Source organism: Equus przewalskii, chromosome 20 (assembly GCF_037783145.1).
Source record: "Equus przewalskii isolate Varuska chromosome 20, EquPr2, whole genome shotgun sequence".
NCBI classification, from domain to species: domain Eukaryota; kingdom Metazoa; phylum Chordata; class Mammalia; order Perissodactyla; family Equidae; genus Equus; species Equus przewalskii.
Genome location: NC_091850.1, coordinates 9,284,953 through 9,299,436, shown reverse-complemented (window position 1 = coordinate 9,299,436; position 14,484 = coordinate 9,284,953). Strand labels below are relative to the sequence as shown.

Sequence of the window (14,484 nt, the reverse complement as noted above, 5' to 3'; positions counted from 1 at the left end):
TGAGTTATGATAGTGATTTCTAACGCTTATATATGACAATTTATCAAGCACTATTGTAGGTATTTTATATATATTAGCTGAATTTCCACAACACTCTTATAGTTACTATTGTCACCTCATTTTCTTTTTTAAAAAAATTGAAGTACAATACACATACGGAAAAATTGAGTTTGAGCAAATGCATACAAGATATAGAACAGTCCATCATCTCAAAAAGTTCCCTCATGCCCCTTCCTAGAAAAGTTTCCTTTCCTAAACCATCTCCAGAGACAACACTATCCTGATTTCTATTACCATACTTTAGTTAACCATGTTCTAGAATTACATGCAGATGAAATCATACAGTATGTGCTGTTTCTTGCCTGGCTTCTTTTACTCAGAGCAATGTTTTTGAGATTCACCCATTTTGTAACATATATCAATAGAAAGCCATTGTGTGAATACACCACAACTTGTTTTCCCATTTCCCTATTGATGGGCATTCGTGTTATTTCCAGTTTTGAGCTTTTATGGATAAAGCTGCTGTCTATAGTCTTGTACAAACCTTTTTGTGAACATATGATTTTAATTCTCCTGGACTAGGATCAGAATTGTTGGACCATAGGTTAGGTGTTTGTTTCATCTTATAAAGAATTGCCAGACATTTTCCCAAGTGGTTGTATCATTTAACGTTCCCACCAACCAATGTATGAGAATTCCAGTTGTTCTACATCCTCTCCAACATTTGGTGTTGTTATCCTCTTTAAATGTATCCATGCTTGTGGGTGTGTAATGATCTCTCATCTTTCTTGTAATTTGTATTTCCCTTACGAATGTTGAGCATATTTTCCTTTGCTTACTGACCATTTGCATTCTCCGTTGTGAAGTATCTGTTGTTAAAGTCCTTTGCCTATTTTTAATTGAGGCTGTTTATATTATCATCATTGAATGGAAGAGTTATTTGTATATTGTGACTTGTATGCAAGTCGTTTGTCAGAGACGTAATATGAATATTTTCTTCCCATGTGTGGCTTACCTATTCATTATTTAATGGAGTATTTTAGTGAGCAGAAGTTTTACATTTTGATGAGGTCCAATTTGTTGGGGTTTTGTTTCCTTTAGGGTGAATGTTTGTAGTGTTCTGTACAAGAAAACATTCTCTACACCATGGTAATGAAAATATTCTCCTATGTTTTATTCTAGAAATATTATAGATTTAACTTTTATGTTTTGATTTATGATTCATCTTGACTATTTTTTCTTTCTTAAGTATGGTGTCAGGTAGGTGTCAAAGTTCATTTCTTTCACAAACAGATTCAGTTGTTCCATCATCATTTAGAAAATTTAAAAAAAAACTTTTCTTTCCTCTATTATTACTTTCGTGCCTTTGTCAAAAACTGACAGTTTAACTGCGGTATGGCTCTATTTCAAGATTTTCTATTCTGCCCCATTGATCTGTTTGACTATCTTTATTCTATGTTGACACTTATTTTTCCTCCAGAACTGTAACAGTGTAGTTCCATTGTCTTCTGGCTCGCATTATTTCTGGTGAGAAGTAGAGATCATTCTTATTGTTGTTCTCTTATATGTAATGTATCTTTTTCTCTAGCTTTTTTAAAGATTTAACCTTTCTCTGTGACTTTCATCAAACTGACTTTGATGTGCCCAGGTGTGGTTTTCCTTATGTTTAAACTGCTTGGGATTTAAGTGTCTTGGATCTGTGGGTTGATAATTTTTATCAAATTTGGGGAATTTTGATCATTATTTTTTCAAATATTTCTTTCAGTCTCAGTCTTTCTCTCTCTCCTCTTTGTCTAGGACTCATATTTCATGTATCTAAGACCACCTAATATTGTGGCACAGATAACTGAAGCTCCTTTCATTTTTTGTCTTTTTTGTCTCATTTTATTCTGTGCTTCAGTCTGAATAGTTACTATTAAGCTGTCTGCAAGTTTCCTGATCCTAGTCTCTAATATACCGTTGAAAGTACATTCAGGAAAATTTTCATTTCAAATATTGTATTTTTTCTTTCAATAATGTCCATTTGGCTTATTTTATAATTTCCATTTCTCTGATGAGATCCCTTATCTACATTATTCCCACAATTTCTTGTAAATCCTCAGACATATTTTCATACTAGTTTTAAACTTCTTGTATACTAATTTCAACATCTGTGCCATCTCTGGATCTATCTCCATTGATTGTTTTTTCTCCTGGTTATAGACTACATATTCTTGCTTTTGATTATGTGCCACATATTTTGAATGATACATTTTTGAGAGATTGAGTTTATCTTACTTTATAGAGCGTTGAGATTTTTGTCATGTAGTTAATGTATGGATGGATCAATTTGATCCTGTTGAAACTTGGTTTTAGGCTGTGTTAGAGTGTCTAGGGTACCCCTCACTCTAAGACTAGATTATCCCTACTCCTAAGGTGTGGCTTTGATGAGATATCAGTTGAACGTCCAGGGTTTTCGGTGAAGTCTCTACCCTAATTCCAATCCCAGTGTCTCCTAGAACCAGGTAATATGTAGCATCTATGTTCAGCTCACAGTCCCCCAATAGCTGCTTTTTCCCAAGGCTCATGGAGTTTTACTCTGACCTTACACAGCTGATATTCAGCCAAATATTCAAGGGGATCCCTACGCAAATATATGTATCTTCTTGTTTGCATAGTTCCTTCTACTCTAGTCTTCTGCCCTACAAATTCCTCTCACCTCAGCAACCCCAACCCCTGTCTCTGTTTCTTCTGCACAGCCAGGCTGTTGGTCTCTGTTTAGGTTCCCCTTACAAGTACCACAGTTTGGAAAGTACCCCTAAGCAGAAAGCTGGGGTGAAGTATCTCCTGTGTTTTCCCTCACTCAAGGACCACAGCATTCTACCGTCTGTTGTCCAATGCCCAAAAACAAATACTTCATACATTTTTCCGATATCATACATGTTTATTGTAAGAAGATCTGTCTAATATCCATTATTAGGTTGTATTTGGAATCAGAAGTCTTTTTATTTCAATTTTAAAGTTGAGTAAACTGAGACAAAGACAGGTTCAGTAACTTGTCAAAGCTCCTACAGCTTGGCAGAGCCGGCATCTGAATTCATTCTATCTTGCTTTAGAATGTGTGGTCTAATGGAGAGCCCAGCAATAGCGTTTAACGATTTTCTTTTCATGACCTCGATTTCCCTGAAGTTAAAATGAAAAAGATTAGTGTAATGTGATAGGCCATGGGTAAGTGTCCTGTATGTCTAGTGATAAAGAAATAGATCATGATGTTATATAACCATGGTGACAGCAAGAAATAACTTATTTTAGTCTCTTCCCAGCCAAAAAGTTAAAAAAAAAAGGCAACAGTTTTTCTGACCTTGTGGATTGTTCAGTCCATGTAGCCTGCTAGGGAATACTAAACATCAGAGGCATCTCCAAGAAAAACTAGAGGTGCTGTGAGAAGCAGCATCAACTCAATCATTTGTGTCCCTGACGTCACTTGCCTTGTTTATTGGTCCAGAAATAAACTATAGTGAAAGCAAATTCAGGCAAGCAGATGTTGTCATTTTTGTCAATCTTTTATCCTGGACCAATCCTTTATGGTCTTTCTAATACATCCAGGCTCAAAATTGCATCACTAAATCTTTTTGTAACCAATTTCTCCAGAAACTTCAAGTTAATTAGAATTCTAGAACTTAGACAGCCTTAGAGATACTTTCCACAATATTACCAGGTTCATAAAAATTTCTAGTTGCACTGCTCACAAGAACATTTGTTTTCCTTTTAATGAAACCCCACAGATAAAACAGGACAAAGTTTCCACTATAATGGGGAATTTAGTTTTTTGCTTCAGCATTATGTTTTTAGACTCTGTGAACTCAGATTTTTATTGCTAAATTGTAAGACCTTTCCTTGATTTACTAGTTATAAGTCAATATATATTTGAAGGAGATATTATGTCCCCCAGAAAATTCCCTCAGAAAGCAGAAAAATACTTTCACATTAGCCTTCAAGATAGCCCAAGACAATGTGCATTATATCAGTCCTTTCTTAAGGAAAACCAAATAACCAACTTTGGCATAATCTCAAATATGAACACATATTATTCCTAGCTTTACTGAAATAACTGTAGAAAGGTTATGATTGTAAACTACAAAGCGCAAAAATTTTGTTACTTTCAACAATATTTATGACATGCCTATTGGAGATAAGATATTATGCTCACTTACTGTATTCATTAGTTCTATATGAAAGAGGGCAATATGTAATTCTTTGAGGTTAAATAGTGAAAAATCTCGGTCAAGGGCATAAACCTAATGGGAAATTGCCTCATTCTTCAGGTACAAGGAACTAAAGCTTTAAGTGTGACTAAATATGAGAGGAATGTGTTGAGGTGTCTGCCGACCCATAGCCCTCTTCTCTGTGAGCTGCCTGTTAGAAGTTGCAGTCCATGGCAGCCAAATTTGTACTATGTGACCCCAACACCACAGCTCGTTGAACTAGGAGTATGCATCAGACTCAAAGAAACCCAATCCTCAAACTGGTGGTACCTCTACTAGTACCCAGCTAGTAATCACTTACGTTCTCTATACTTAATTTAAACTAAGCAGTACTATGGGGAAAAAAGTGATATGTGCAATTGAATTCAATGTACATAGAGGCTGGCCTGAGATAGTCATTTTTAGCTATATACCTGCTAACAAACAAGCAGAGAAAGGAGATCTGTCGTGAGAAGAGGAGAGGTGGATCAAGCACTTAGAGACAAGCAGAAGCAAAAGACCAAAAGCTCCACAAAAGGTAGATTAAGAAGCCATTGTTTCTGGTTTCAATCCACAGTTAATTGAATCCATAGTTGTGGAGCCCTCAGATAGGGAGGGCCGACTGTATTCACTGACTAAAATGCTCAACCACCTAGCTTCGATTGTCCTTAAAAAACATTAGAACACACTGGCCTAAATTTTAAAAGTTTCTTTGGAAGTAATTATCCCCGAAAGTAAAGAGGTGGCCCATCCACCTACCTAAGTAAACTTTGTGGTCCCTTCCAAAACAAATGAGCCAACAAAATTAACCATGTGCAAGAAAGAAGCAGCTATTTTGCTGATTAAGAAATCAGGGCCAAGAGACTGATAATACCAGGTAGCTATTGGTGCTTGAGAATCAGCATAATCAAATCAAACTCAGTAAACTAAAATGGAGATGGAATCTGCTATTTGGGTTTTCGGTATCTCATGTTAATTAACTTTTCATTTTGTCAGGCCAAGAGTTATATTAAAATAGCACTCGTTCTGTTCTTCTGTCTTCTATTCCAGTTGTGACATGTATATAACCTTCATTAGCAGGGCTTTCTGTTTTAACTCTTGTGACCTCATTAGGCTTAGATATTGTCAAATGTTACTGTACCAAAACAGAATTTGAAATAATTTATTTCCTTTACCTTATTGCGATTTCAAGCATTAGAAACAATCAGTGTGATTGCTATTTGTACCAACAAGACCTCCCCTGAGACTACCACATCAACTAGTTCTAAATCTAATAATATCTATTGTTTGCATAGCATTTTAAAGTTTTCCAGGCACTGTCTCATGAAGCATCTCATTTTGTCCTCAATAGAAAAGGAAGATAGTATCATCTCTATTTTGCAGATGAGGAGATAAAGGCCAGGGAAGTCCAGTGTTTTACTTATCTGTCAGTTGTGTTAACAAACACCACAACTTTTATGAGCTAAACAATAGAAATTTATTATTGTACATTTCTGTAAGTCTCAAGTCCAATACAATCTCTCTAGGATAAAATCAAAGTGTTGCCAGGGACCCTTTATGGAGGGTCCAAGGCAAGACCCATTTTCTTACTCATGCAGGTTGTTGGCATAATTCAGTTCCTTGTAAGACTGAGATTCCCAATCTCTTGCCAGCTGTCAGCTGAGAGCCATTCCTGACTTCTAGAAGAAGTCACATTTCTGGAAGACTTCTAGAAGAGACACATTTCTTGGCTCATGGTCCCCTCCTCCATCTTCAAAGCCAGCAAGAGTGGGTTTCTCCTTTCACACTTCCAATCTTTCCTCCTTCTTCTACTGTCTCCCTAATCATAACTGGGAAACATTTTCTGCTTCTAAGGTCCATTTTATTAGATTGGGCCCACTTGGATAACACAGGCTACTCTCCCCACCTCAAGATCTTTAACTTTAATCACATCTTCAAAGTCTCTTCTTCCACGTAAGGTAACATATACACAGGTTCTGAAATCAGGGCGTGGACATGGTGGAAGAGGCCATTATTCCTCTACATTCAGTGAAGGCTAATTCAGGTCTCTGGGGTTTCCGCCTGGGCTCAGAAATTCCAAGGCTTAGAAAGAATTATAAAGAAAATTTTTAAATCTCTTTTCCAACATGGTTCAAAAAACAAAAATAATGTTCTGAGAATATCATATTTTTTAAAGTATCCTAAGAACTCAGAAACCAGAAAACTCATCCTAAGCACCTCTGGAGAACTCCTGTCTTAAAGATGGAAAACTGGTTAGAAAATTTTCATCCTACCCTAACTTGTTACCTAAAATAATAAAATTAACACTGCTTAATTTTATTGCATTAAGAAGTCTGAAACTCTGTTTTCTAGTCTCTACATCCTAATTACTGCACCAAGTATTTTTGTTTTCCCCCACTGCGTTCCTAAATCAGAAAAACTATAAAACTAGTTAGGCATTGCATGTGTAGTTCCTTTAGTTTTCAACTATCCTGTCTGCATGGGTTTTTAGTGCCTCTTGTGGAGTGGAGACTCCCTGGTGTGCATGTGAAATTTTCACGTATTGTGCCCACTTCCATAGGTCTATCCATATGGCTCTTCCCTTTATTTCCTTGACCCTAATCCTCCAGTCTTGCTCATTCCAGGCTCCTGACCTATCTGCTAAGCCATATGCCTCTGCTGTGTTTATCCTACCTTGGGCCTCTTCTCTCTCCACACAAAGATGTTGTGGGATGCACTAGAAGAAGTTCTACCCTTGGGAAGATTTCTCCCACCCCTGTCTTTCTGGGTCATCCTTGAGTGCAGCTTTGGCTTAAAATCAGACCATTTTGTGCTCACGTGGATCAAGTGATCCATGAACCAAGCTCTGTTTTGTTTCCTTCTCTGACAGGTGGCCATAAGCAATGCCCACCATGAGTCCATAGGTGTGAGCTAAGGGATAAGTGCCTGAGCAGCAGTGGTCGGTAACAGGGGGTTGTGCAGCACTTTTTCATGCAGCTTAATTATGCCTCTAGACTTGCTCAAGACTCAAGAAAGCACTCCTTCCATCTTACAATAGATCTTACAATCTTATTTACAGTGAATTGCTTCTGGGCCCTCCTACCTTGTGAATGGAAGAGTTTGACAATCTCCCAGCTCATGATGGGCAAACCTGGATATATAGTCACTTGATGTCCCATGCTCAGATGCTTAGTCTCTCCCATGTCCCAGGACATTCTAAGAGCTGCTTTATGAATGGTGTGTAGTTCTGTGCAGAAAATTGAATGAGCTTGTTTCAGAATTACAGGGTTCTGCCCTGCAACTCTTCTATTGAGATGTCTCTAGTAAACTCTTTTTCTACCACTAATACCTGTAATACCATTGTTCATATGGCTTAAGTGGCAGAGCTGCTTGTACTGCAGCCCACACCTGCCAGAGTCTTTTCTTGTTCTGGATCCCACTCAAAACTGGCAGATATTCACTTCACCCAATAAATAGTCATAGCAGTATTTCCAGGTGCTACCTCAAAAACCCAAAGAGGATGACCAAGCTATTTTTTTTCTCTTGATGGTAGGAGACACGTGGTTGCAACATGTGTTTACTTTCCTTTGAAGAGGAAGTCTCACTATACTTCAGCTCACTGGATGTCTAACATCGTCTTCAATGTGGCAGACCCCTGAAGTTTTGTAGGATTTACCTCCTACCCTCTGGCATACATGTGTTTTACCAAGGCATTCTGAGGACTTACAGCTTCTTGCTCATCAGGTCTGTTTAACATATTGCCATCAGTATATTGGATAAATATAGTGTCCCACAGAATGTCCAGCCTGCCCAAGTCCCTTCAGAGTATATTGTACAGTGGATGGAAGAGTTAACATTGACCTGGAGGCAGACTATGACGTGCACTGTTGGCTGTATACCCATGAGTGTATATTCATCAGTGTGAATGAAAATCACTTATTCTTCCTGGTGGGTATGAGGAGAATACATTGACAAGACCAATAGCTACAAGCTATGTACTAGAGACTTCAATTGTGACTACTACTTGGTTAGGTGTGTGGTAATCCACAGACATATGTAATGATCCATCCAATTTTTGCAAGTGTCAGACCAGTAAATTAAATGGAGATACGATTGCAATTACCATCCTTTCCTTCTTTAAGTCTTTGAGATTACATTAATCTCTGTAATTTTCCCTGGGATGAATTATTATTGGACTTAGTATTAGCAGGGGTAGGGAGAGGACAGCTTCAGGGCTTCTCCTTGGCCTTTCCTGCTAAAACAGCTTGGATTTAACAGGTAAGAGAACAAATATGAGGGTTCCATTATGAATATATATTTAGGAACTGGAGACATGGCTACTAGGTGAGTCCAAGGACCTAACAGCCCCACTGTGAGAAGCTTTTGGGCTAGAGCTCCATTGATTATTGGACCTTGATATGTCCCCATTCTAACTGGGGGGTCAATGGTAATGCTTTGAATTCAGGTGCTCTAGTGTCAGAGCCAATTGGACTTTATATACAGCAGCCTTCAAAAAGTGTGGGTATTCTCTTTTCCCTAGTTAATTTTTACCCTGGTGTATGGCTGCAAGTGTCTTTTGGGGAAGGACTGGGAGAATCAAATATATACATTACTGTTTACGTTAGCCGCAGAGTTGAAATAAACTGTAAGTTGTAAGCCTCATGGGGACCGAGCCTCTCTTTTAGTTGATGGATTCTGGGTGTAAGGACTGGTTTAGAGACAGAAACTGGCTAAGGGATCATGACATTCCATTGCACAGCTGACCTCAGCCTTCTACTTATCCGATCTTGATTTCTTCTGGAGAAATATATGGTCTCAAATAGAGTATAGCCTTGGCCTGACCCATGTAGCTGTGTGGCCCACAGAAATATAATGTGATCCAAATGTGTAAAGAGAAACAAGTGAAATTATTTTTAATATATTTACTTAACCCAAAATATATATAACATTGTCATTTTAAGATGTAATCGATATAAAAAATCATTAATGAGGTATGTAGCATTCTTTCTTTCTTAGTAAATCTTTGAAATCAGTGTGTATTTTACATTTCCAGTACATCTCAATTCCAACTAGCCACATTTCAAGGGCTTAATAGCCACATGTGGCTAGAAGTGTATTGGTCACTGCAGCTTTCGGCACCACGGAGTCATTCCACCTTGAGTTAAGAGGACTTTGGTACCTCCATGTCAGTGAGTTAGTGACTACCCCAACAGGTGGAGGTAGGTATCAAACTTCCTAGACATCTCTGGGAGAGGCAGCTCTTGCTAGTCAAAGGTAATTTTCTGTAAAAAGTCACAGCTATAAGCCATTATCTGCAGCACTTGCAACTGTTAGGGAATAAGGGCATTGTCTGGAAAGGGGCATCTGGCTGGGAGCCCCACAGCATCTACTACACTACATTAGCTAATATCATTTCTGTTACTTGCAACCAAAAACCTTAACATGTAATAGAATACCTTAAGTGTGACTCTTTATCCCATACCTTTATTTTTAAGAAGGCTTCCTAATGTGAGCTGCTCCCCAAAGCGGCAAGTGCTAGGCAGTTCTAAGTGGAGAAGAAGGAAACGGCAAATGTAATATATCCAACTGGGTAAGTCTGTGAAGTAAAAACAAAGCCTTAAGTTAAAGCAGTGGCTCTCAAAAACCTGCTCCCAGAATCACCTGGGAACTTGTCAGAAATGTAAATTCAGAAACTCCGGGGGTGGGGGCCTACAATTCCTGGCATAAGCAGCCCTGCCAATGATTCTGATGCACCCTGAAGTCTGAGAACCAGTGAGTTAAACACAGGCTCCCTTTGAGAAGGCAACCTCAGCCTAGCACAGCAAAGGGAGACTCATTAAATATCTATGTTCCTTGACCCCTTTAAAGGAGGCAGACTGGCTACCTGGATGAACAACCCTAATGCTGTATGCACTTTCCATGAGTGACCTAGGAGGGAAAAAGGCCTTCATACTTGATGCATTCATAATTAAGATAGCACAACTTACTGCTTCTGTATGGTAGAATGCTTGAGGCTGGTGTTCTATTTTCAGAATTTATAGAACAGGAAATGGTTCTGAATTTTTACCTAATGTATTTCTGTGGGAAAGTGCAGCCCAGTATGACACCTGCTGGTACAGCAGACCTAACACAATGTGACAGAGAAACAGACGACAGCCAAACAGCCATGCCTAACCTCTCTGCTAAGCTGCCCTAGTTTTGCTAAAATTCATGGCCAGGTAGATCTAGGGAGTTCAAAAAGTGCTGATTAGTTCCCTCCCTGGGGCTGCAAAGTTTCCAGCCAAGTTGCAAAGAACAAACTAGTCATCAGGACATAAAATAAGTTCAATTAGATGCCAGACACAGAAAAGTCATCAAAACAGAGCCAAGGGACCCAAAATATATTGATGACTGTCTCTAACTTCAAATAAGTTTCCATTTAGTTTGTATTTTCAGTCACTTCAAGATTAATCATCAGAATTTACTCATTTGTAACAAATAGGACAGAGTCATGACAGAGTGTTTGGTTATTGAACTTAATTAGTTCACTGCCAATTCCCATTTTCACAGTTGCCATCCGTTATAATTTTTCTCCAATTCCAGTCCATGGTGAAACTCTGCAAAAGTTGTCACAAACATTTGAAAATATTTCTACTCTAAATGTTTACTAAAATGTTAAATAGACAATACAATATTAAAATATACTTTTCCATTTATAATAGCTCTGTTATAAATCGTGATGACCCCACTCAGCACCGTGGTCACTAAACACTAACAAATAAAGCTTGCCCATGCACCTTGGCTTACTGAACAATTTCCGAAGAACTAGAACGTACTGAAATGTATAGCATTTAGAAGCTGTAATAAAGGAGACAGATGTGTATGTGTATGTGGATATGTGTGTGAGAAGGCGTTACAGGTACTGGCTGTATTACTGGATTATAATCATGACCATTTCCTTTGACTGTACTATTCATATGTGGTGGTGCCTATTAGCAGAGATTACATTAGGATAGATTAGAATCCCATTACCTCTATTTACCAGTTGCATGGCTCTGAGCAAGCCATTTAACTTCTTTGTGCCTCAGTTTCCTCGTCTGTGAAATAGTGATAATAATAGTACCCACCCACGTAAAAGAGTTTGAAGAGTATCTGACACAGGGTAAGCACTCTATAAAAATGTTAGATAGTGTTATTAATAAAATGCCAGAACATATAATTTACTCTATATTTTTTCTAGAAAGATCTATGGGCAAATTTTAAACCAATTATTTTATAGCCTGTCAAGATATCCTTTTGGAAAAAATGGAAAAATAAGGCTGAATGACAGTTCAATACAGTGAAATCACTTAAGAACCAAATCACAAGCATTTTGATTAGTGGGTTGACGTCAGTGATCAGGGAAATCTCTACTACACTTTTCAGAATTCTCTATCTTCCCCTGGCCTGTTCAGTATATTATCAATGACCTGAATAAGATGTAAAAGCATACTTATCAAATTTTCAAGTAAAATTGAAAGAGTCTATAAATACAATTTCTATGTGTAACAGAATCAATAATAGCAGTAACAACAATAGTAGGAGTTACATCTATTGAACATACGGTGATGGGAAATTTATGTGCATTATCTGCAAGCCACAGGATGATCCTTTGAGTTTGGCATTATTTCTCACCTGCCCCACATGGGCCCCAGCCTCAGCTCCGATCCCAGGGGTGCATCATGTTTGTCTAAGCTAGAGGTTATCCAACTGTGGTCTCAACCTATAACGTCAGTATCATCTTGGAACTTGTTAGAAAAGGAAATTGCTAGGTCCCACATCAGACCTACTGAATCAGAAATTCTAGGAATGGAACCAAGAAGTCTGTGTTTTAATAAACCCTCCCGGTGATTCTGATAAAAGTCTAGTTTGAGACCACTGGTCTAAGCCAAACTGATCATCTCATATCCCTTGCCTGGGACTGATTTAAACATAGTCATAATAGAATCCCGGCCAATAAGATGTGGGAGGAAACCTGAAGGGCTTCTAGGAAACATTCTCCCCTTTCTTAAAAAGAAACCTTGGAGATGAGGAGCCTCTCTTTCGCTGGTGAACATTTCCATGTCCCTCTGTGATGCATGGCACTGTGGCAGACATTGTGAAGCCATTAAGGGAATTAGCCTGAGGAGAACACATTGAATGTAGCAAAATTGGAAGATGGAAGGAGCCTGGATCTTGATGACATCACCTAACCACCAAATTTACCAAAACTAATATTGTCTTATCTCTAGATTTCTTGTCATGGATAATGTATCCTGTTATTGAATACCCATTTTAATTTGGAGTTTCTAATATCTGCTATCAAAAGTATCCTAAGCAATACCACAAAATTTTACAGTAAAGCAAACTGAAGCTCTGAGACATTGTTACTTTCTCAAGCTCACAAGTCAAAACTATTTCAATAGAGCCGACAAGTGGACATGTGTCTGAGTACATTGGGAAAGGGCTGGAAGATAAAGATACTGAGAGGAGAGGCATAGCCTAATATGATTTTGTGTGAAAAAGGCCTAAGAAACTCAAATATATAAGCCAACGGGATGGCTAGCTACAGAAAAAGGGAGTAGACAGGTTTAAGGCAATCCGTGCCTCTGTCAGTAAAAATTTAGGACACGGGAGCATAAACAAGGAAGGAAAATGTTCGAATGTACTCCACACCAATACATTCTATTCTCACTTAGAGTACTAGGTTCAGGTCTACGTGCCCCAATTTTCATGGAGACATTGCAAGTTGAGAGCACGTATAGCATAGTATGACTCAGAGATAATTTTAGCTAAGAAAAGACAAGATTCACAAAAATATAATTGTATTATTCAAGACTTTTTAGGGGCAGTTAAGAGAAACTCCACTCAAAGTGGCTTAAGCAAAATGTTTTGGTTCATGTATGTAAAAGGTGAAGAAGCAACATAGCTTAGGGCATAGGCTGGCACCAGGTGCTTGAACAATGTGATCAAGGCTCTGTTTCTCTCTGTCTCAAGGCTCTCCTTTCTTTGGCTCACCCTCATTCTCAGGGAGGCTCTCCCCACATGCTCCAAGTTCATATTCCAGCATCTTAGCAACTCCAAAGACAGAAAGCTTCTCTTCTCCAGTATTTTCCATAAAACTCCTGGTATAGAATTTCACTGGACAAGTTTGGATCACTATTCTAGAACTGGAATAATCACTGTGGCCAGGAAAATGGAACACACTGAATGAGAAGGTCTCTATTATGTGCACATCTTAGAGGATGGGGAAAACAAAGATTCAACCCCATGGTAAACCACATCAATGGAGAATAGGATAAAGATAATCTCCCATTGGAAAATTCATTATCATGAGAAGTGAAGGAAATGGATCCTAGGTAGGCAAAAATAGAGATGACCACTCTAATAACACCTGTCTTCAAATATTTTAATGTCTGACAAATTAAAAATGGACTCAGCTAATTTTGTGAATTCTCAGTTGACATAATAAGAATTAATATATAGAAGTCACTGGGAAGCATATTTCTAATTAACACAAGAGAGAACTTTATAATCATTGAAGATGTCAACAACAGATAGGCTGCACCAAAAAGTGAGGATGTCCTATCATGGGAAGTTGCCAGGCCAAGGTCAGATGGCTACCTGAGAATGACAAAATACAGGAGATTTCTTGAACTGGGTCAGAAGGACCAGAAGATGAAATCCAAGGCCCTTTCCAAATCTAAGTCTATGATATATTCTGTCAACATTCTAGCTGAAAGTCATCTGTTGTTGCTGTTGTTCTTTTAAATAACTCTTTTAATCTGTACTAGTATTTCTGGAAGGCCTCTGTCTGGCTTATAAGGAGACTGGATAATGGATTTCTGACCAGCTCTTCTGTCATTATGGTAACTACAGAAAGGAACAGAGGAAAAAGGATTGGCTAGTGATTAGAGAGTTCTTAAATAGCAATTGCTGAAAATGAGGAAAGAGTTGATAGTATATGACAAACAATACCAGAAGAACAACGTGGTCAACCCATCACTTGAAGAGGAAAAAGCAGGATGGGATATACAACCAAAAGTATGACAGAAATTTACAATGTAAATGCTTACCTAAACAAAAGGAAGAAGATTAAAGAACTGTGAATAGGTACTGGCGCAGGATTAGGGTTAGGGGTCATAAAAGGAAGTTTCTTTGAATCAGTAAGCATGATGATTTTTAACATATTGATTCATAAACAGAATTAAATGAGTATTGATAAATTCCAATTAAACGAGTATTTAAATGAGTTGTGCATAACTTCAGGAATCGTTTGGAAATA

General features: G+C 38.1%; 1 protein-coding gene across 13 annotated transcripts in view; it reads left to right on the top strand.

Moving 5' to 3' along the window:
- RNF180 (ring finger protein 180) overlaps positions 1 to 14,484 on the top strand; it is a 276,981-nt gene that overhangs the window by 4,111 nt on the left and 258,386 nt on the right. The window contains exon 2 of one of the 13 annotated variants that reach the window (XM_070587465.1): positions 7,756 to 7,946. The exons of the other annotated variants lie outside the window; for them this stretch is intronic. The gene's annotated coding sequence lies outside the window, so the exon portion shown is untranslated. The remainder of the gene's footprint in view (positions 1 to 7,755; positions 7,947 to 14,484) is intronic. 13 annotated transcript variants of the gene reach the window in all.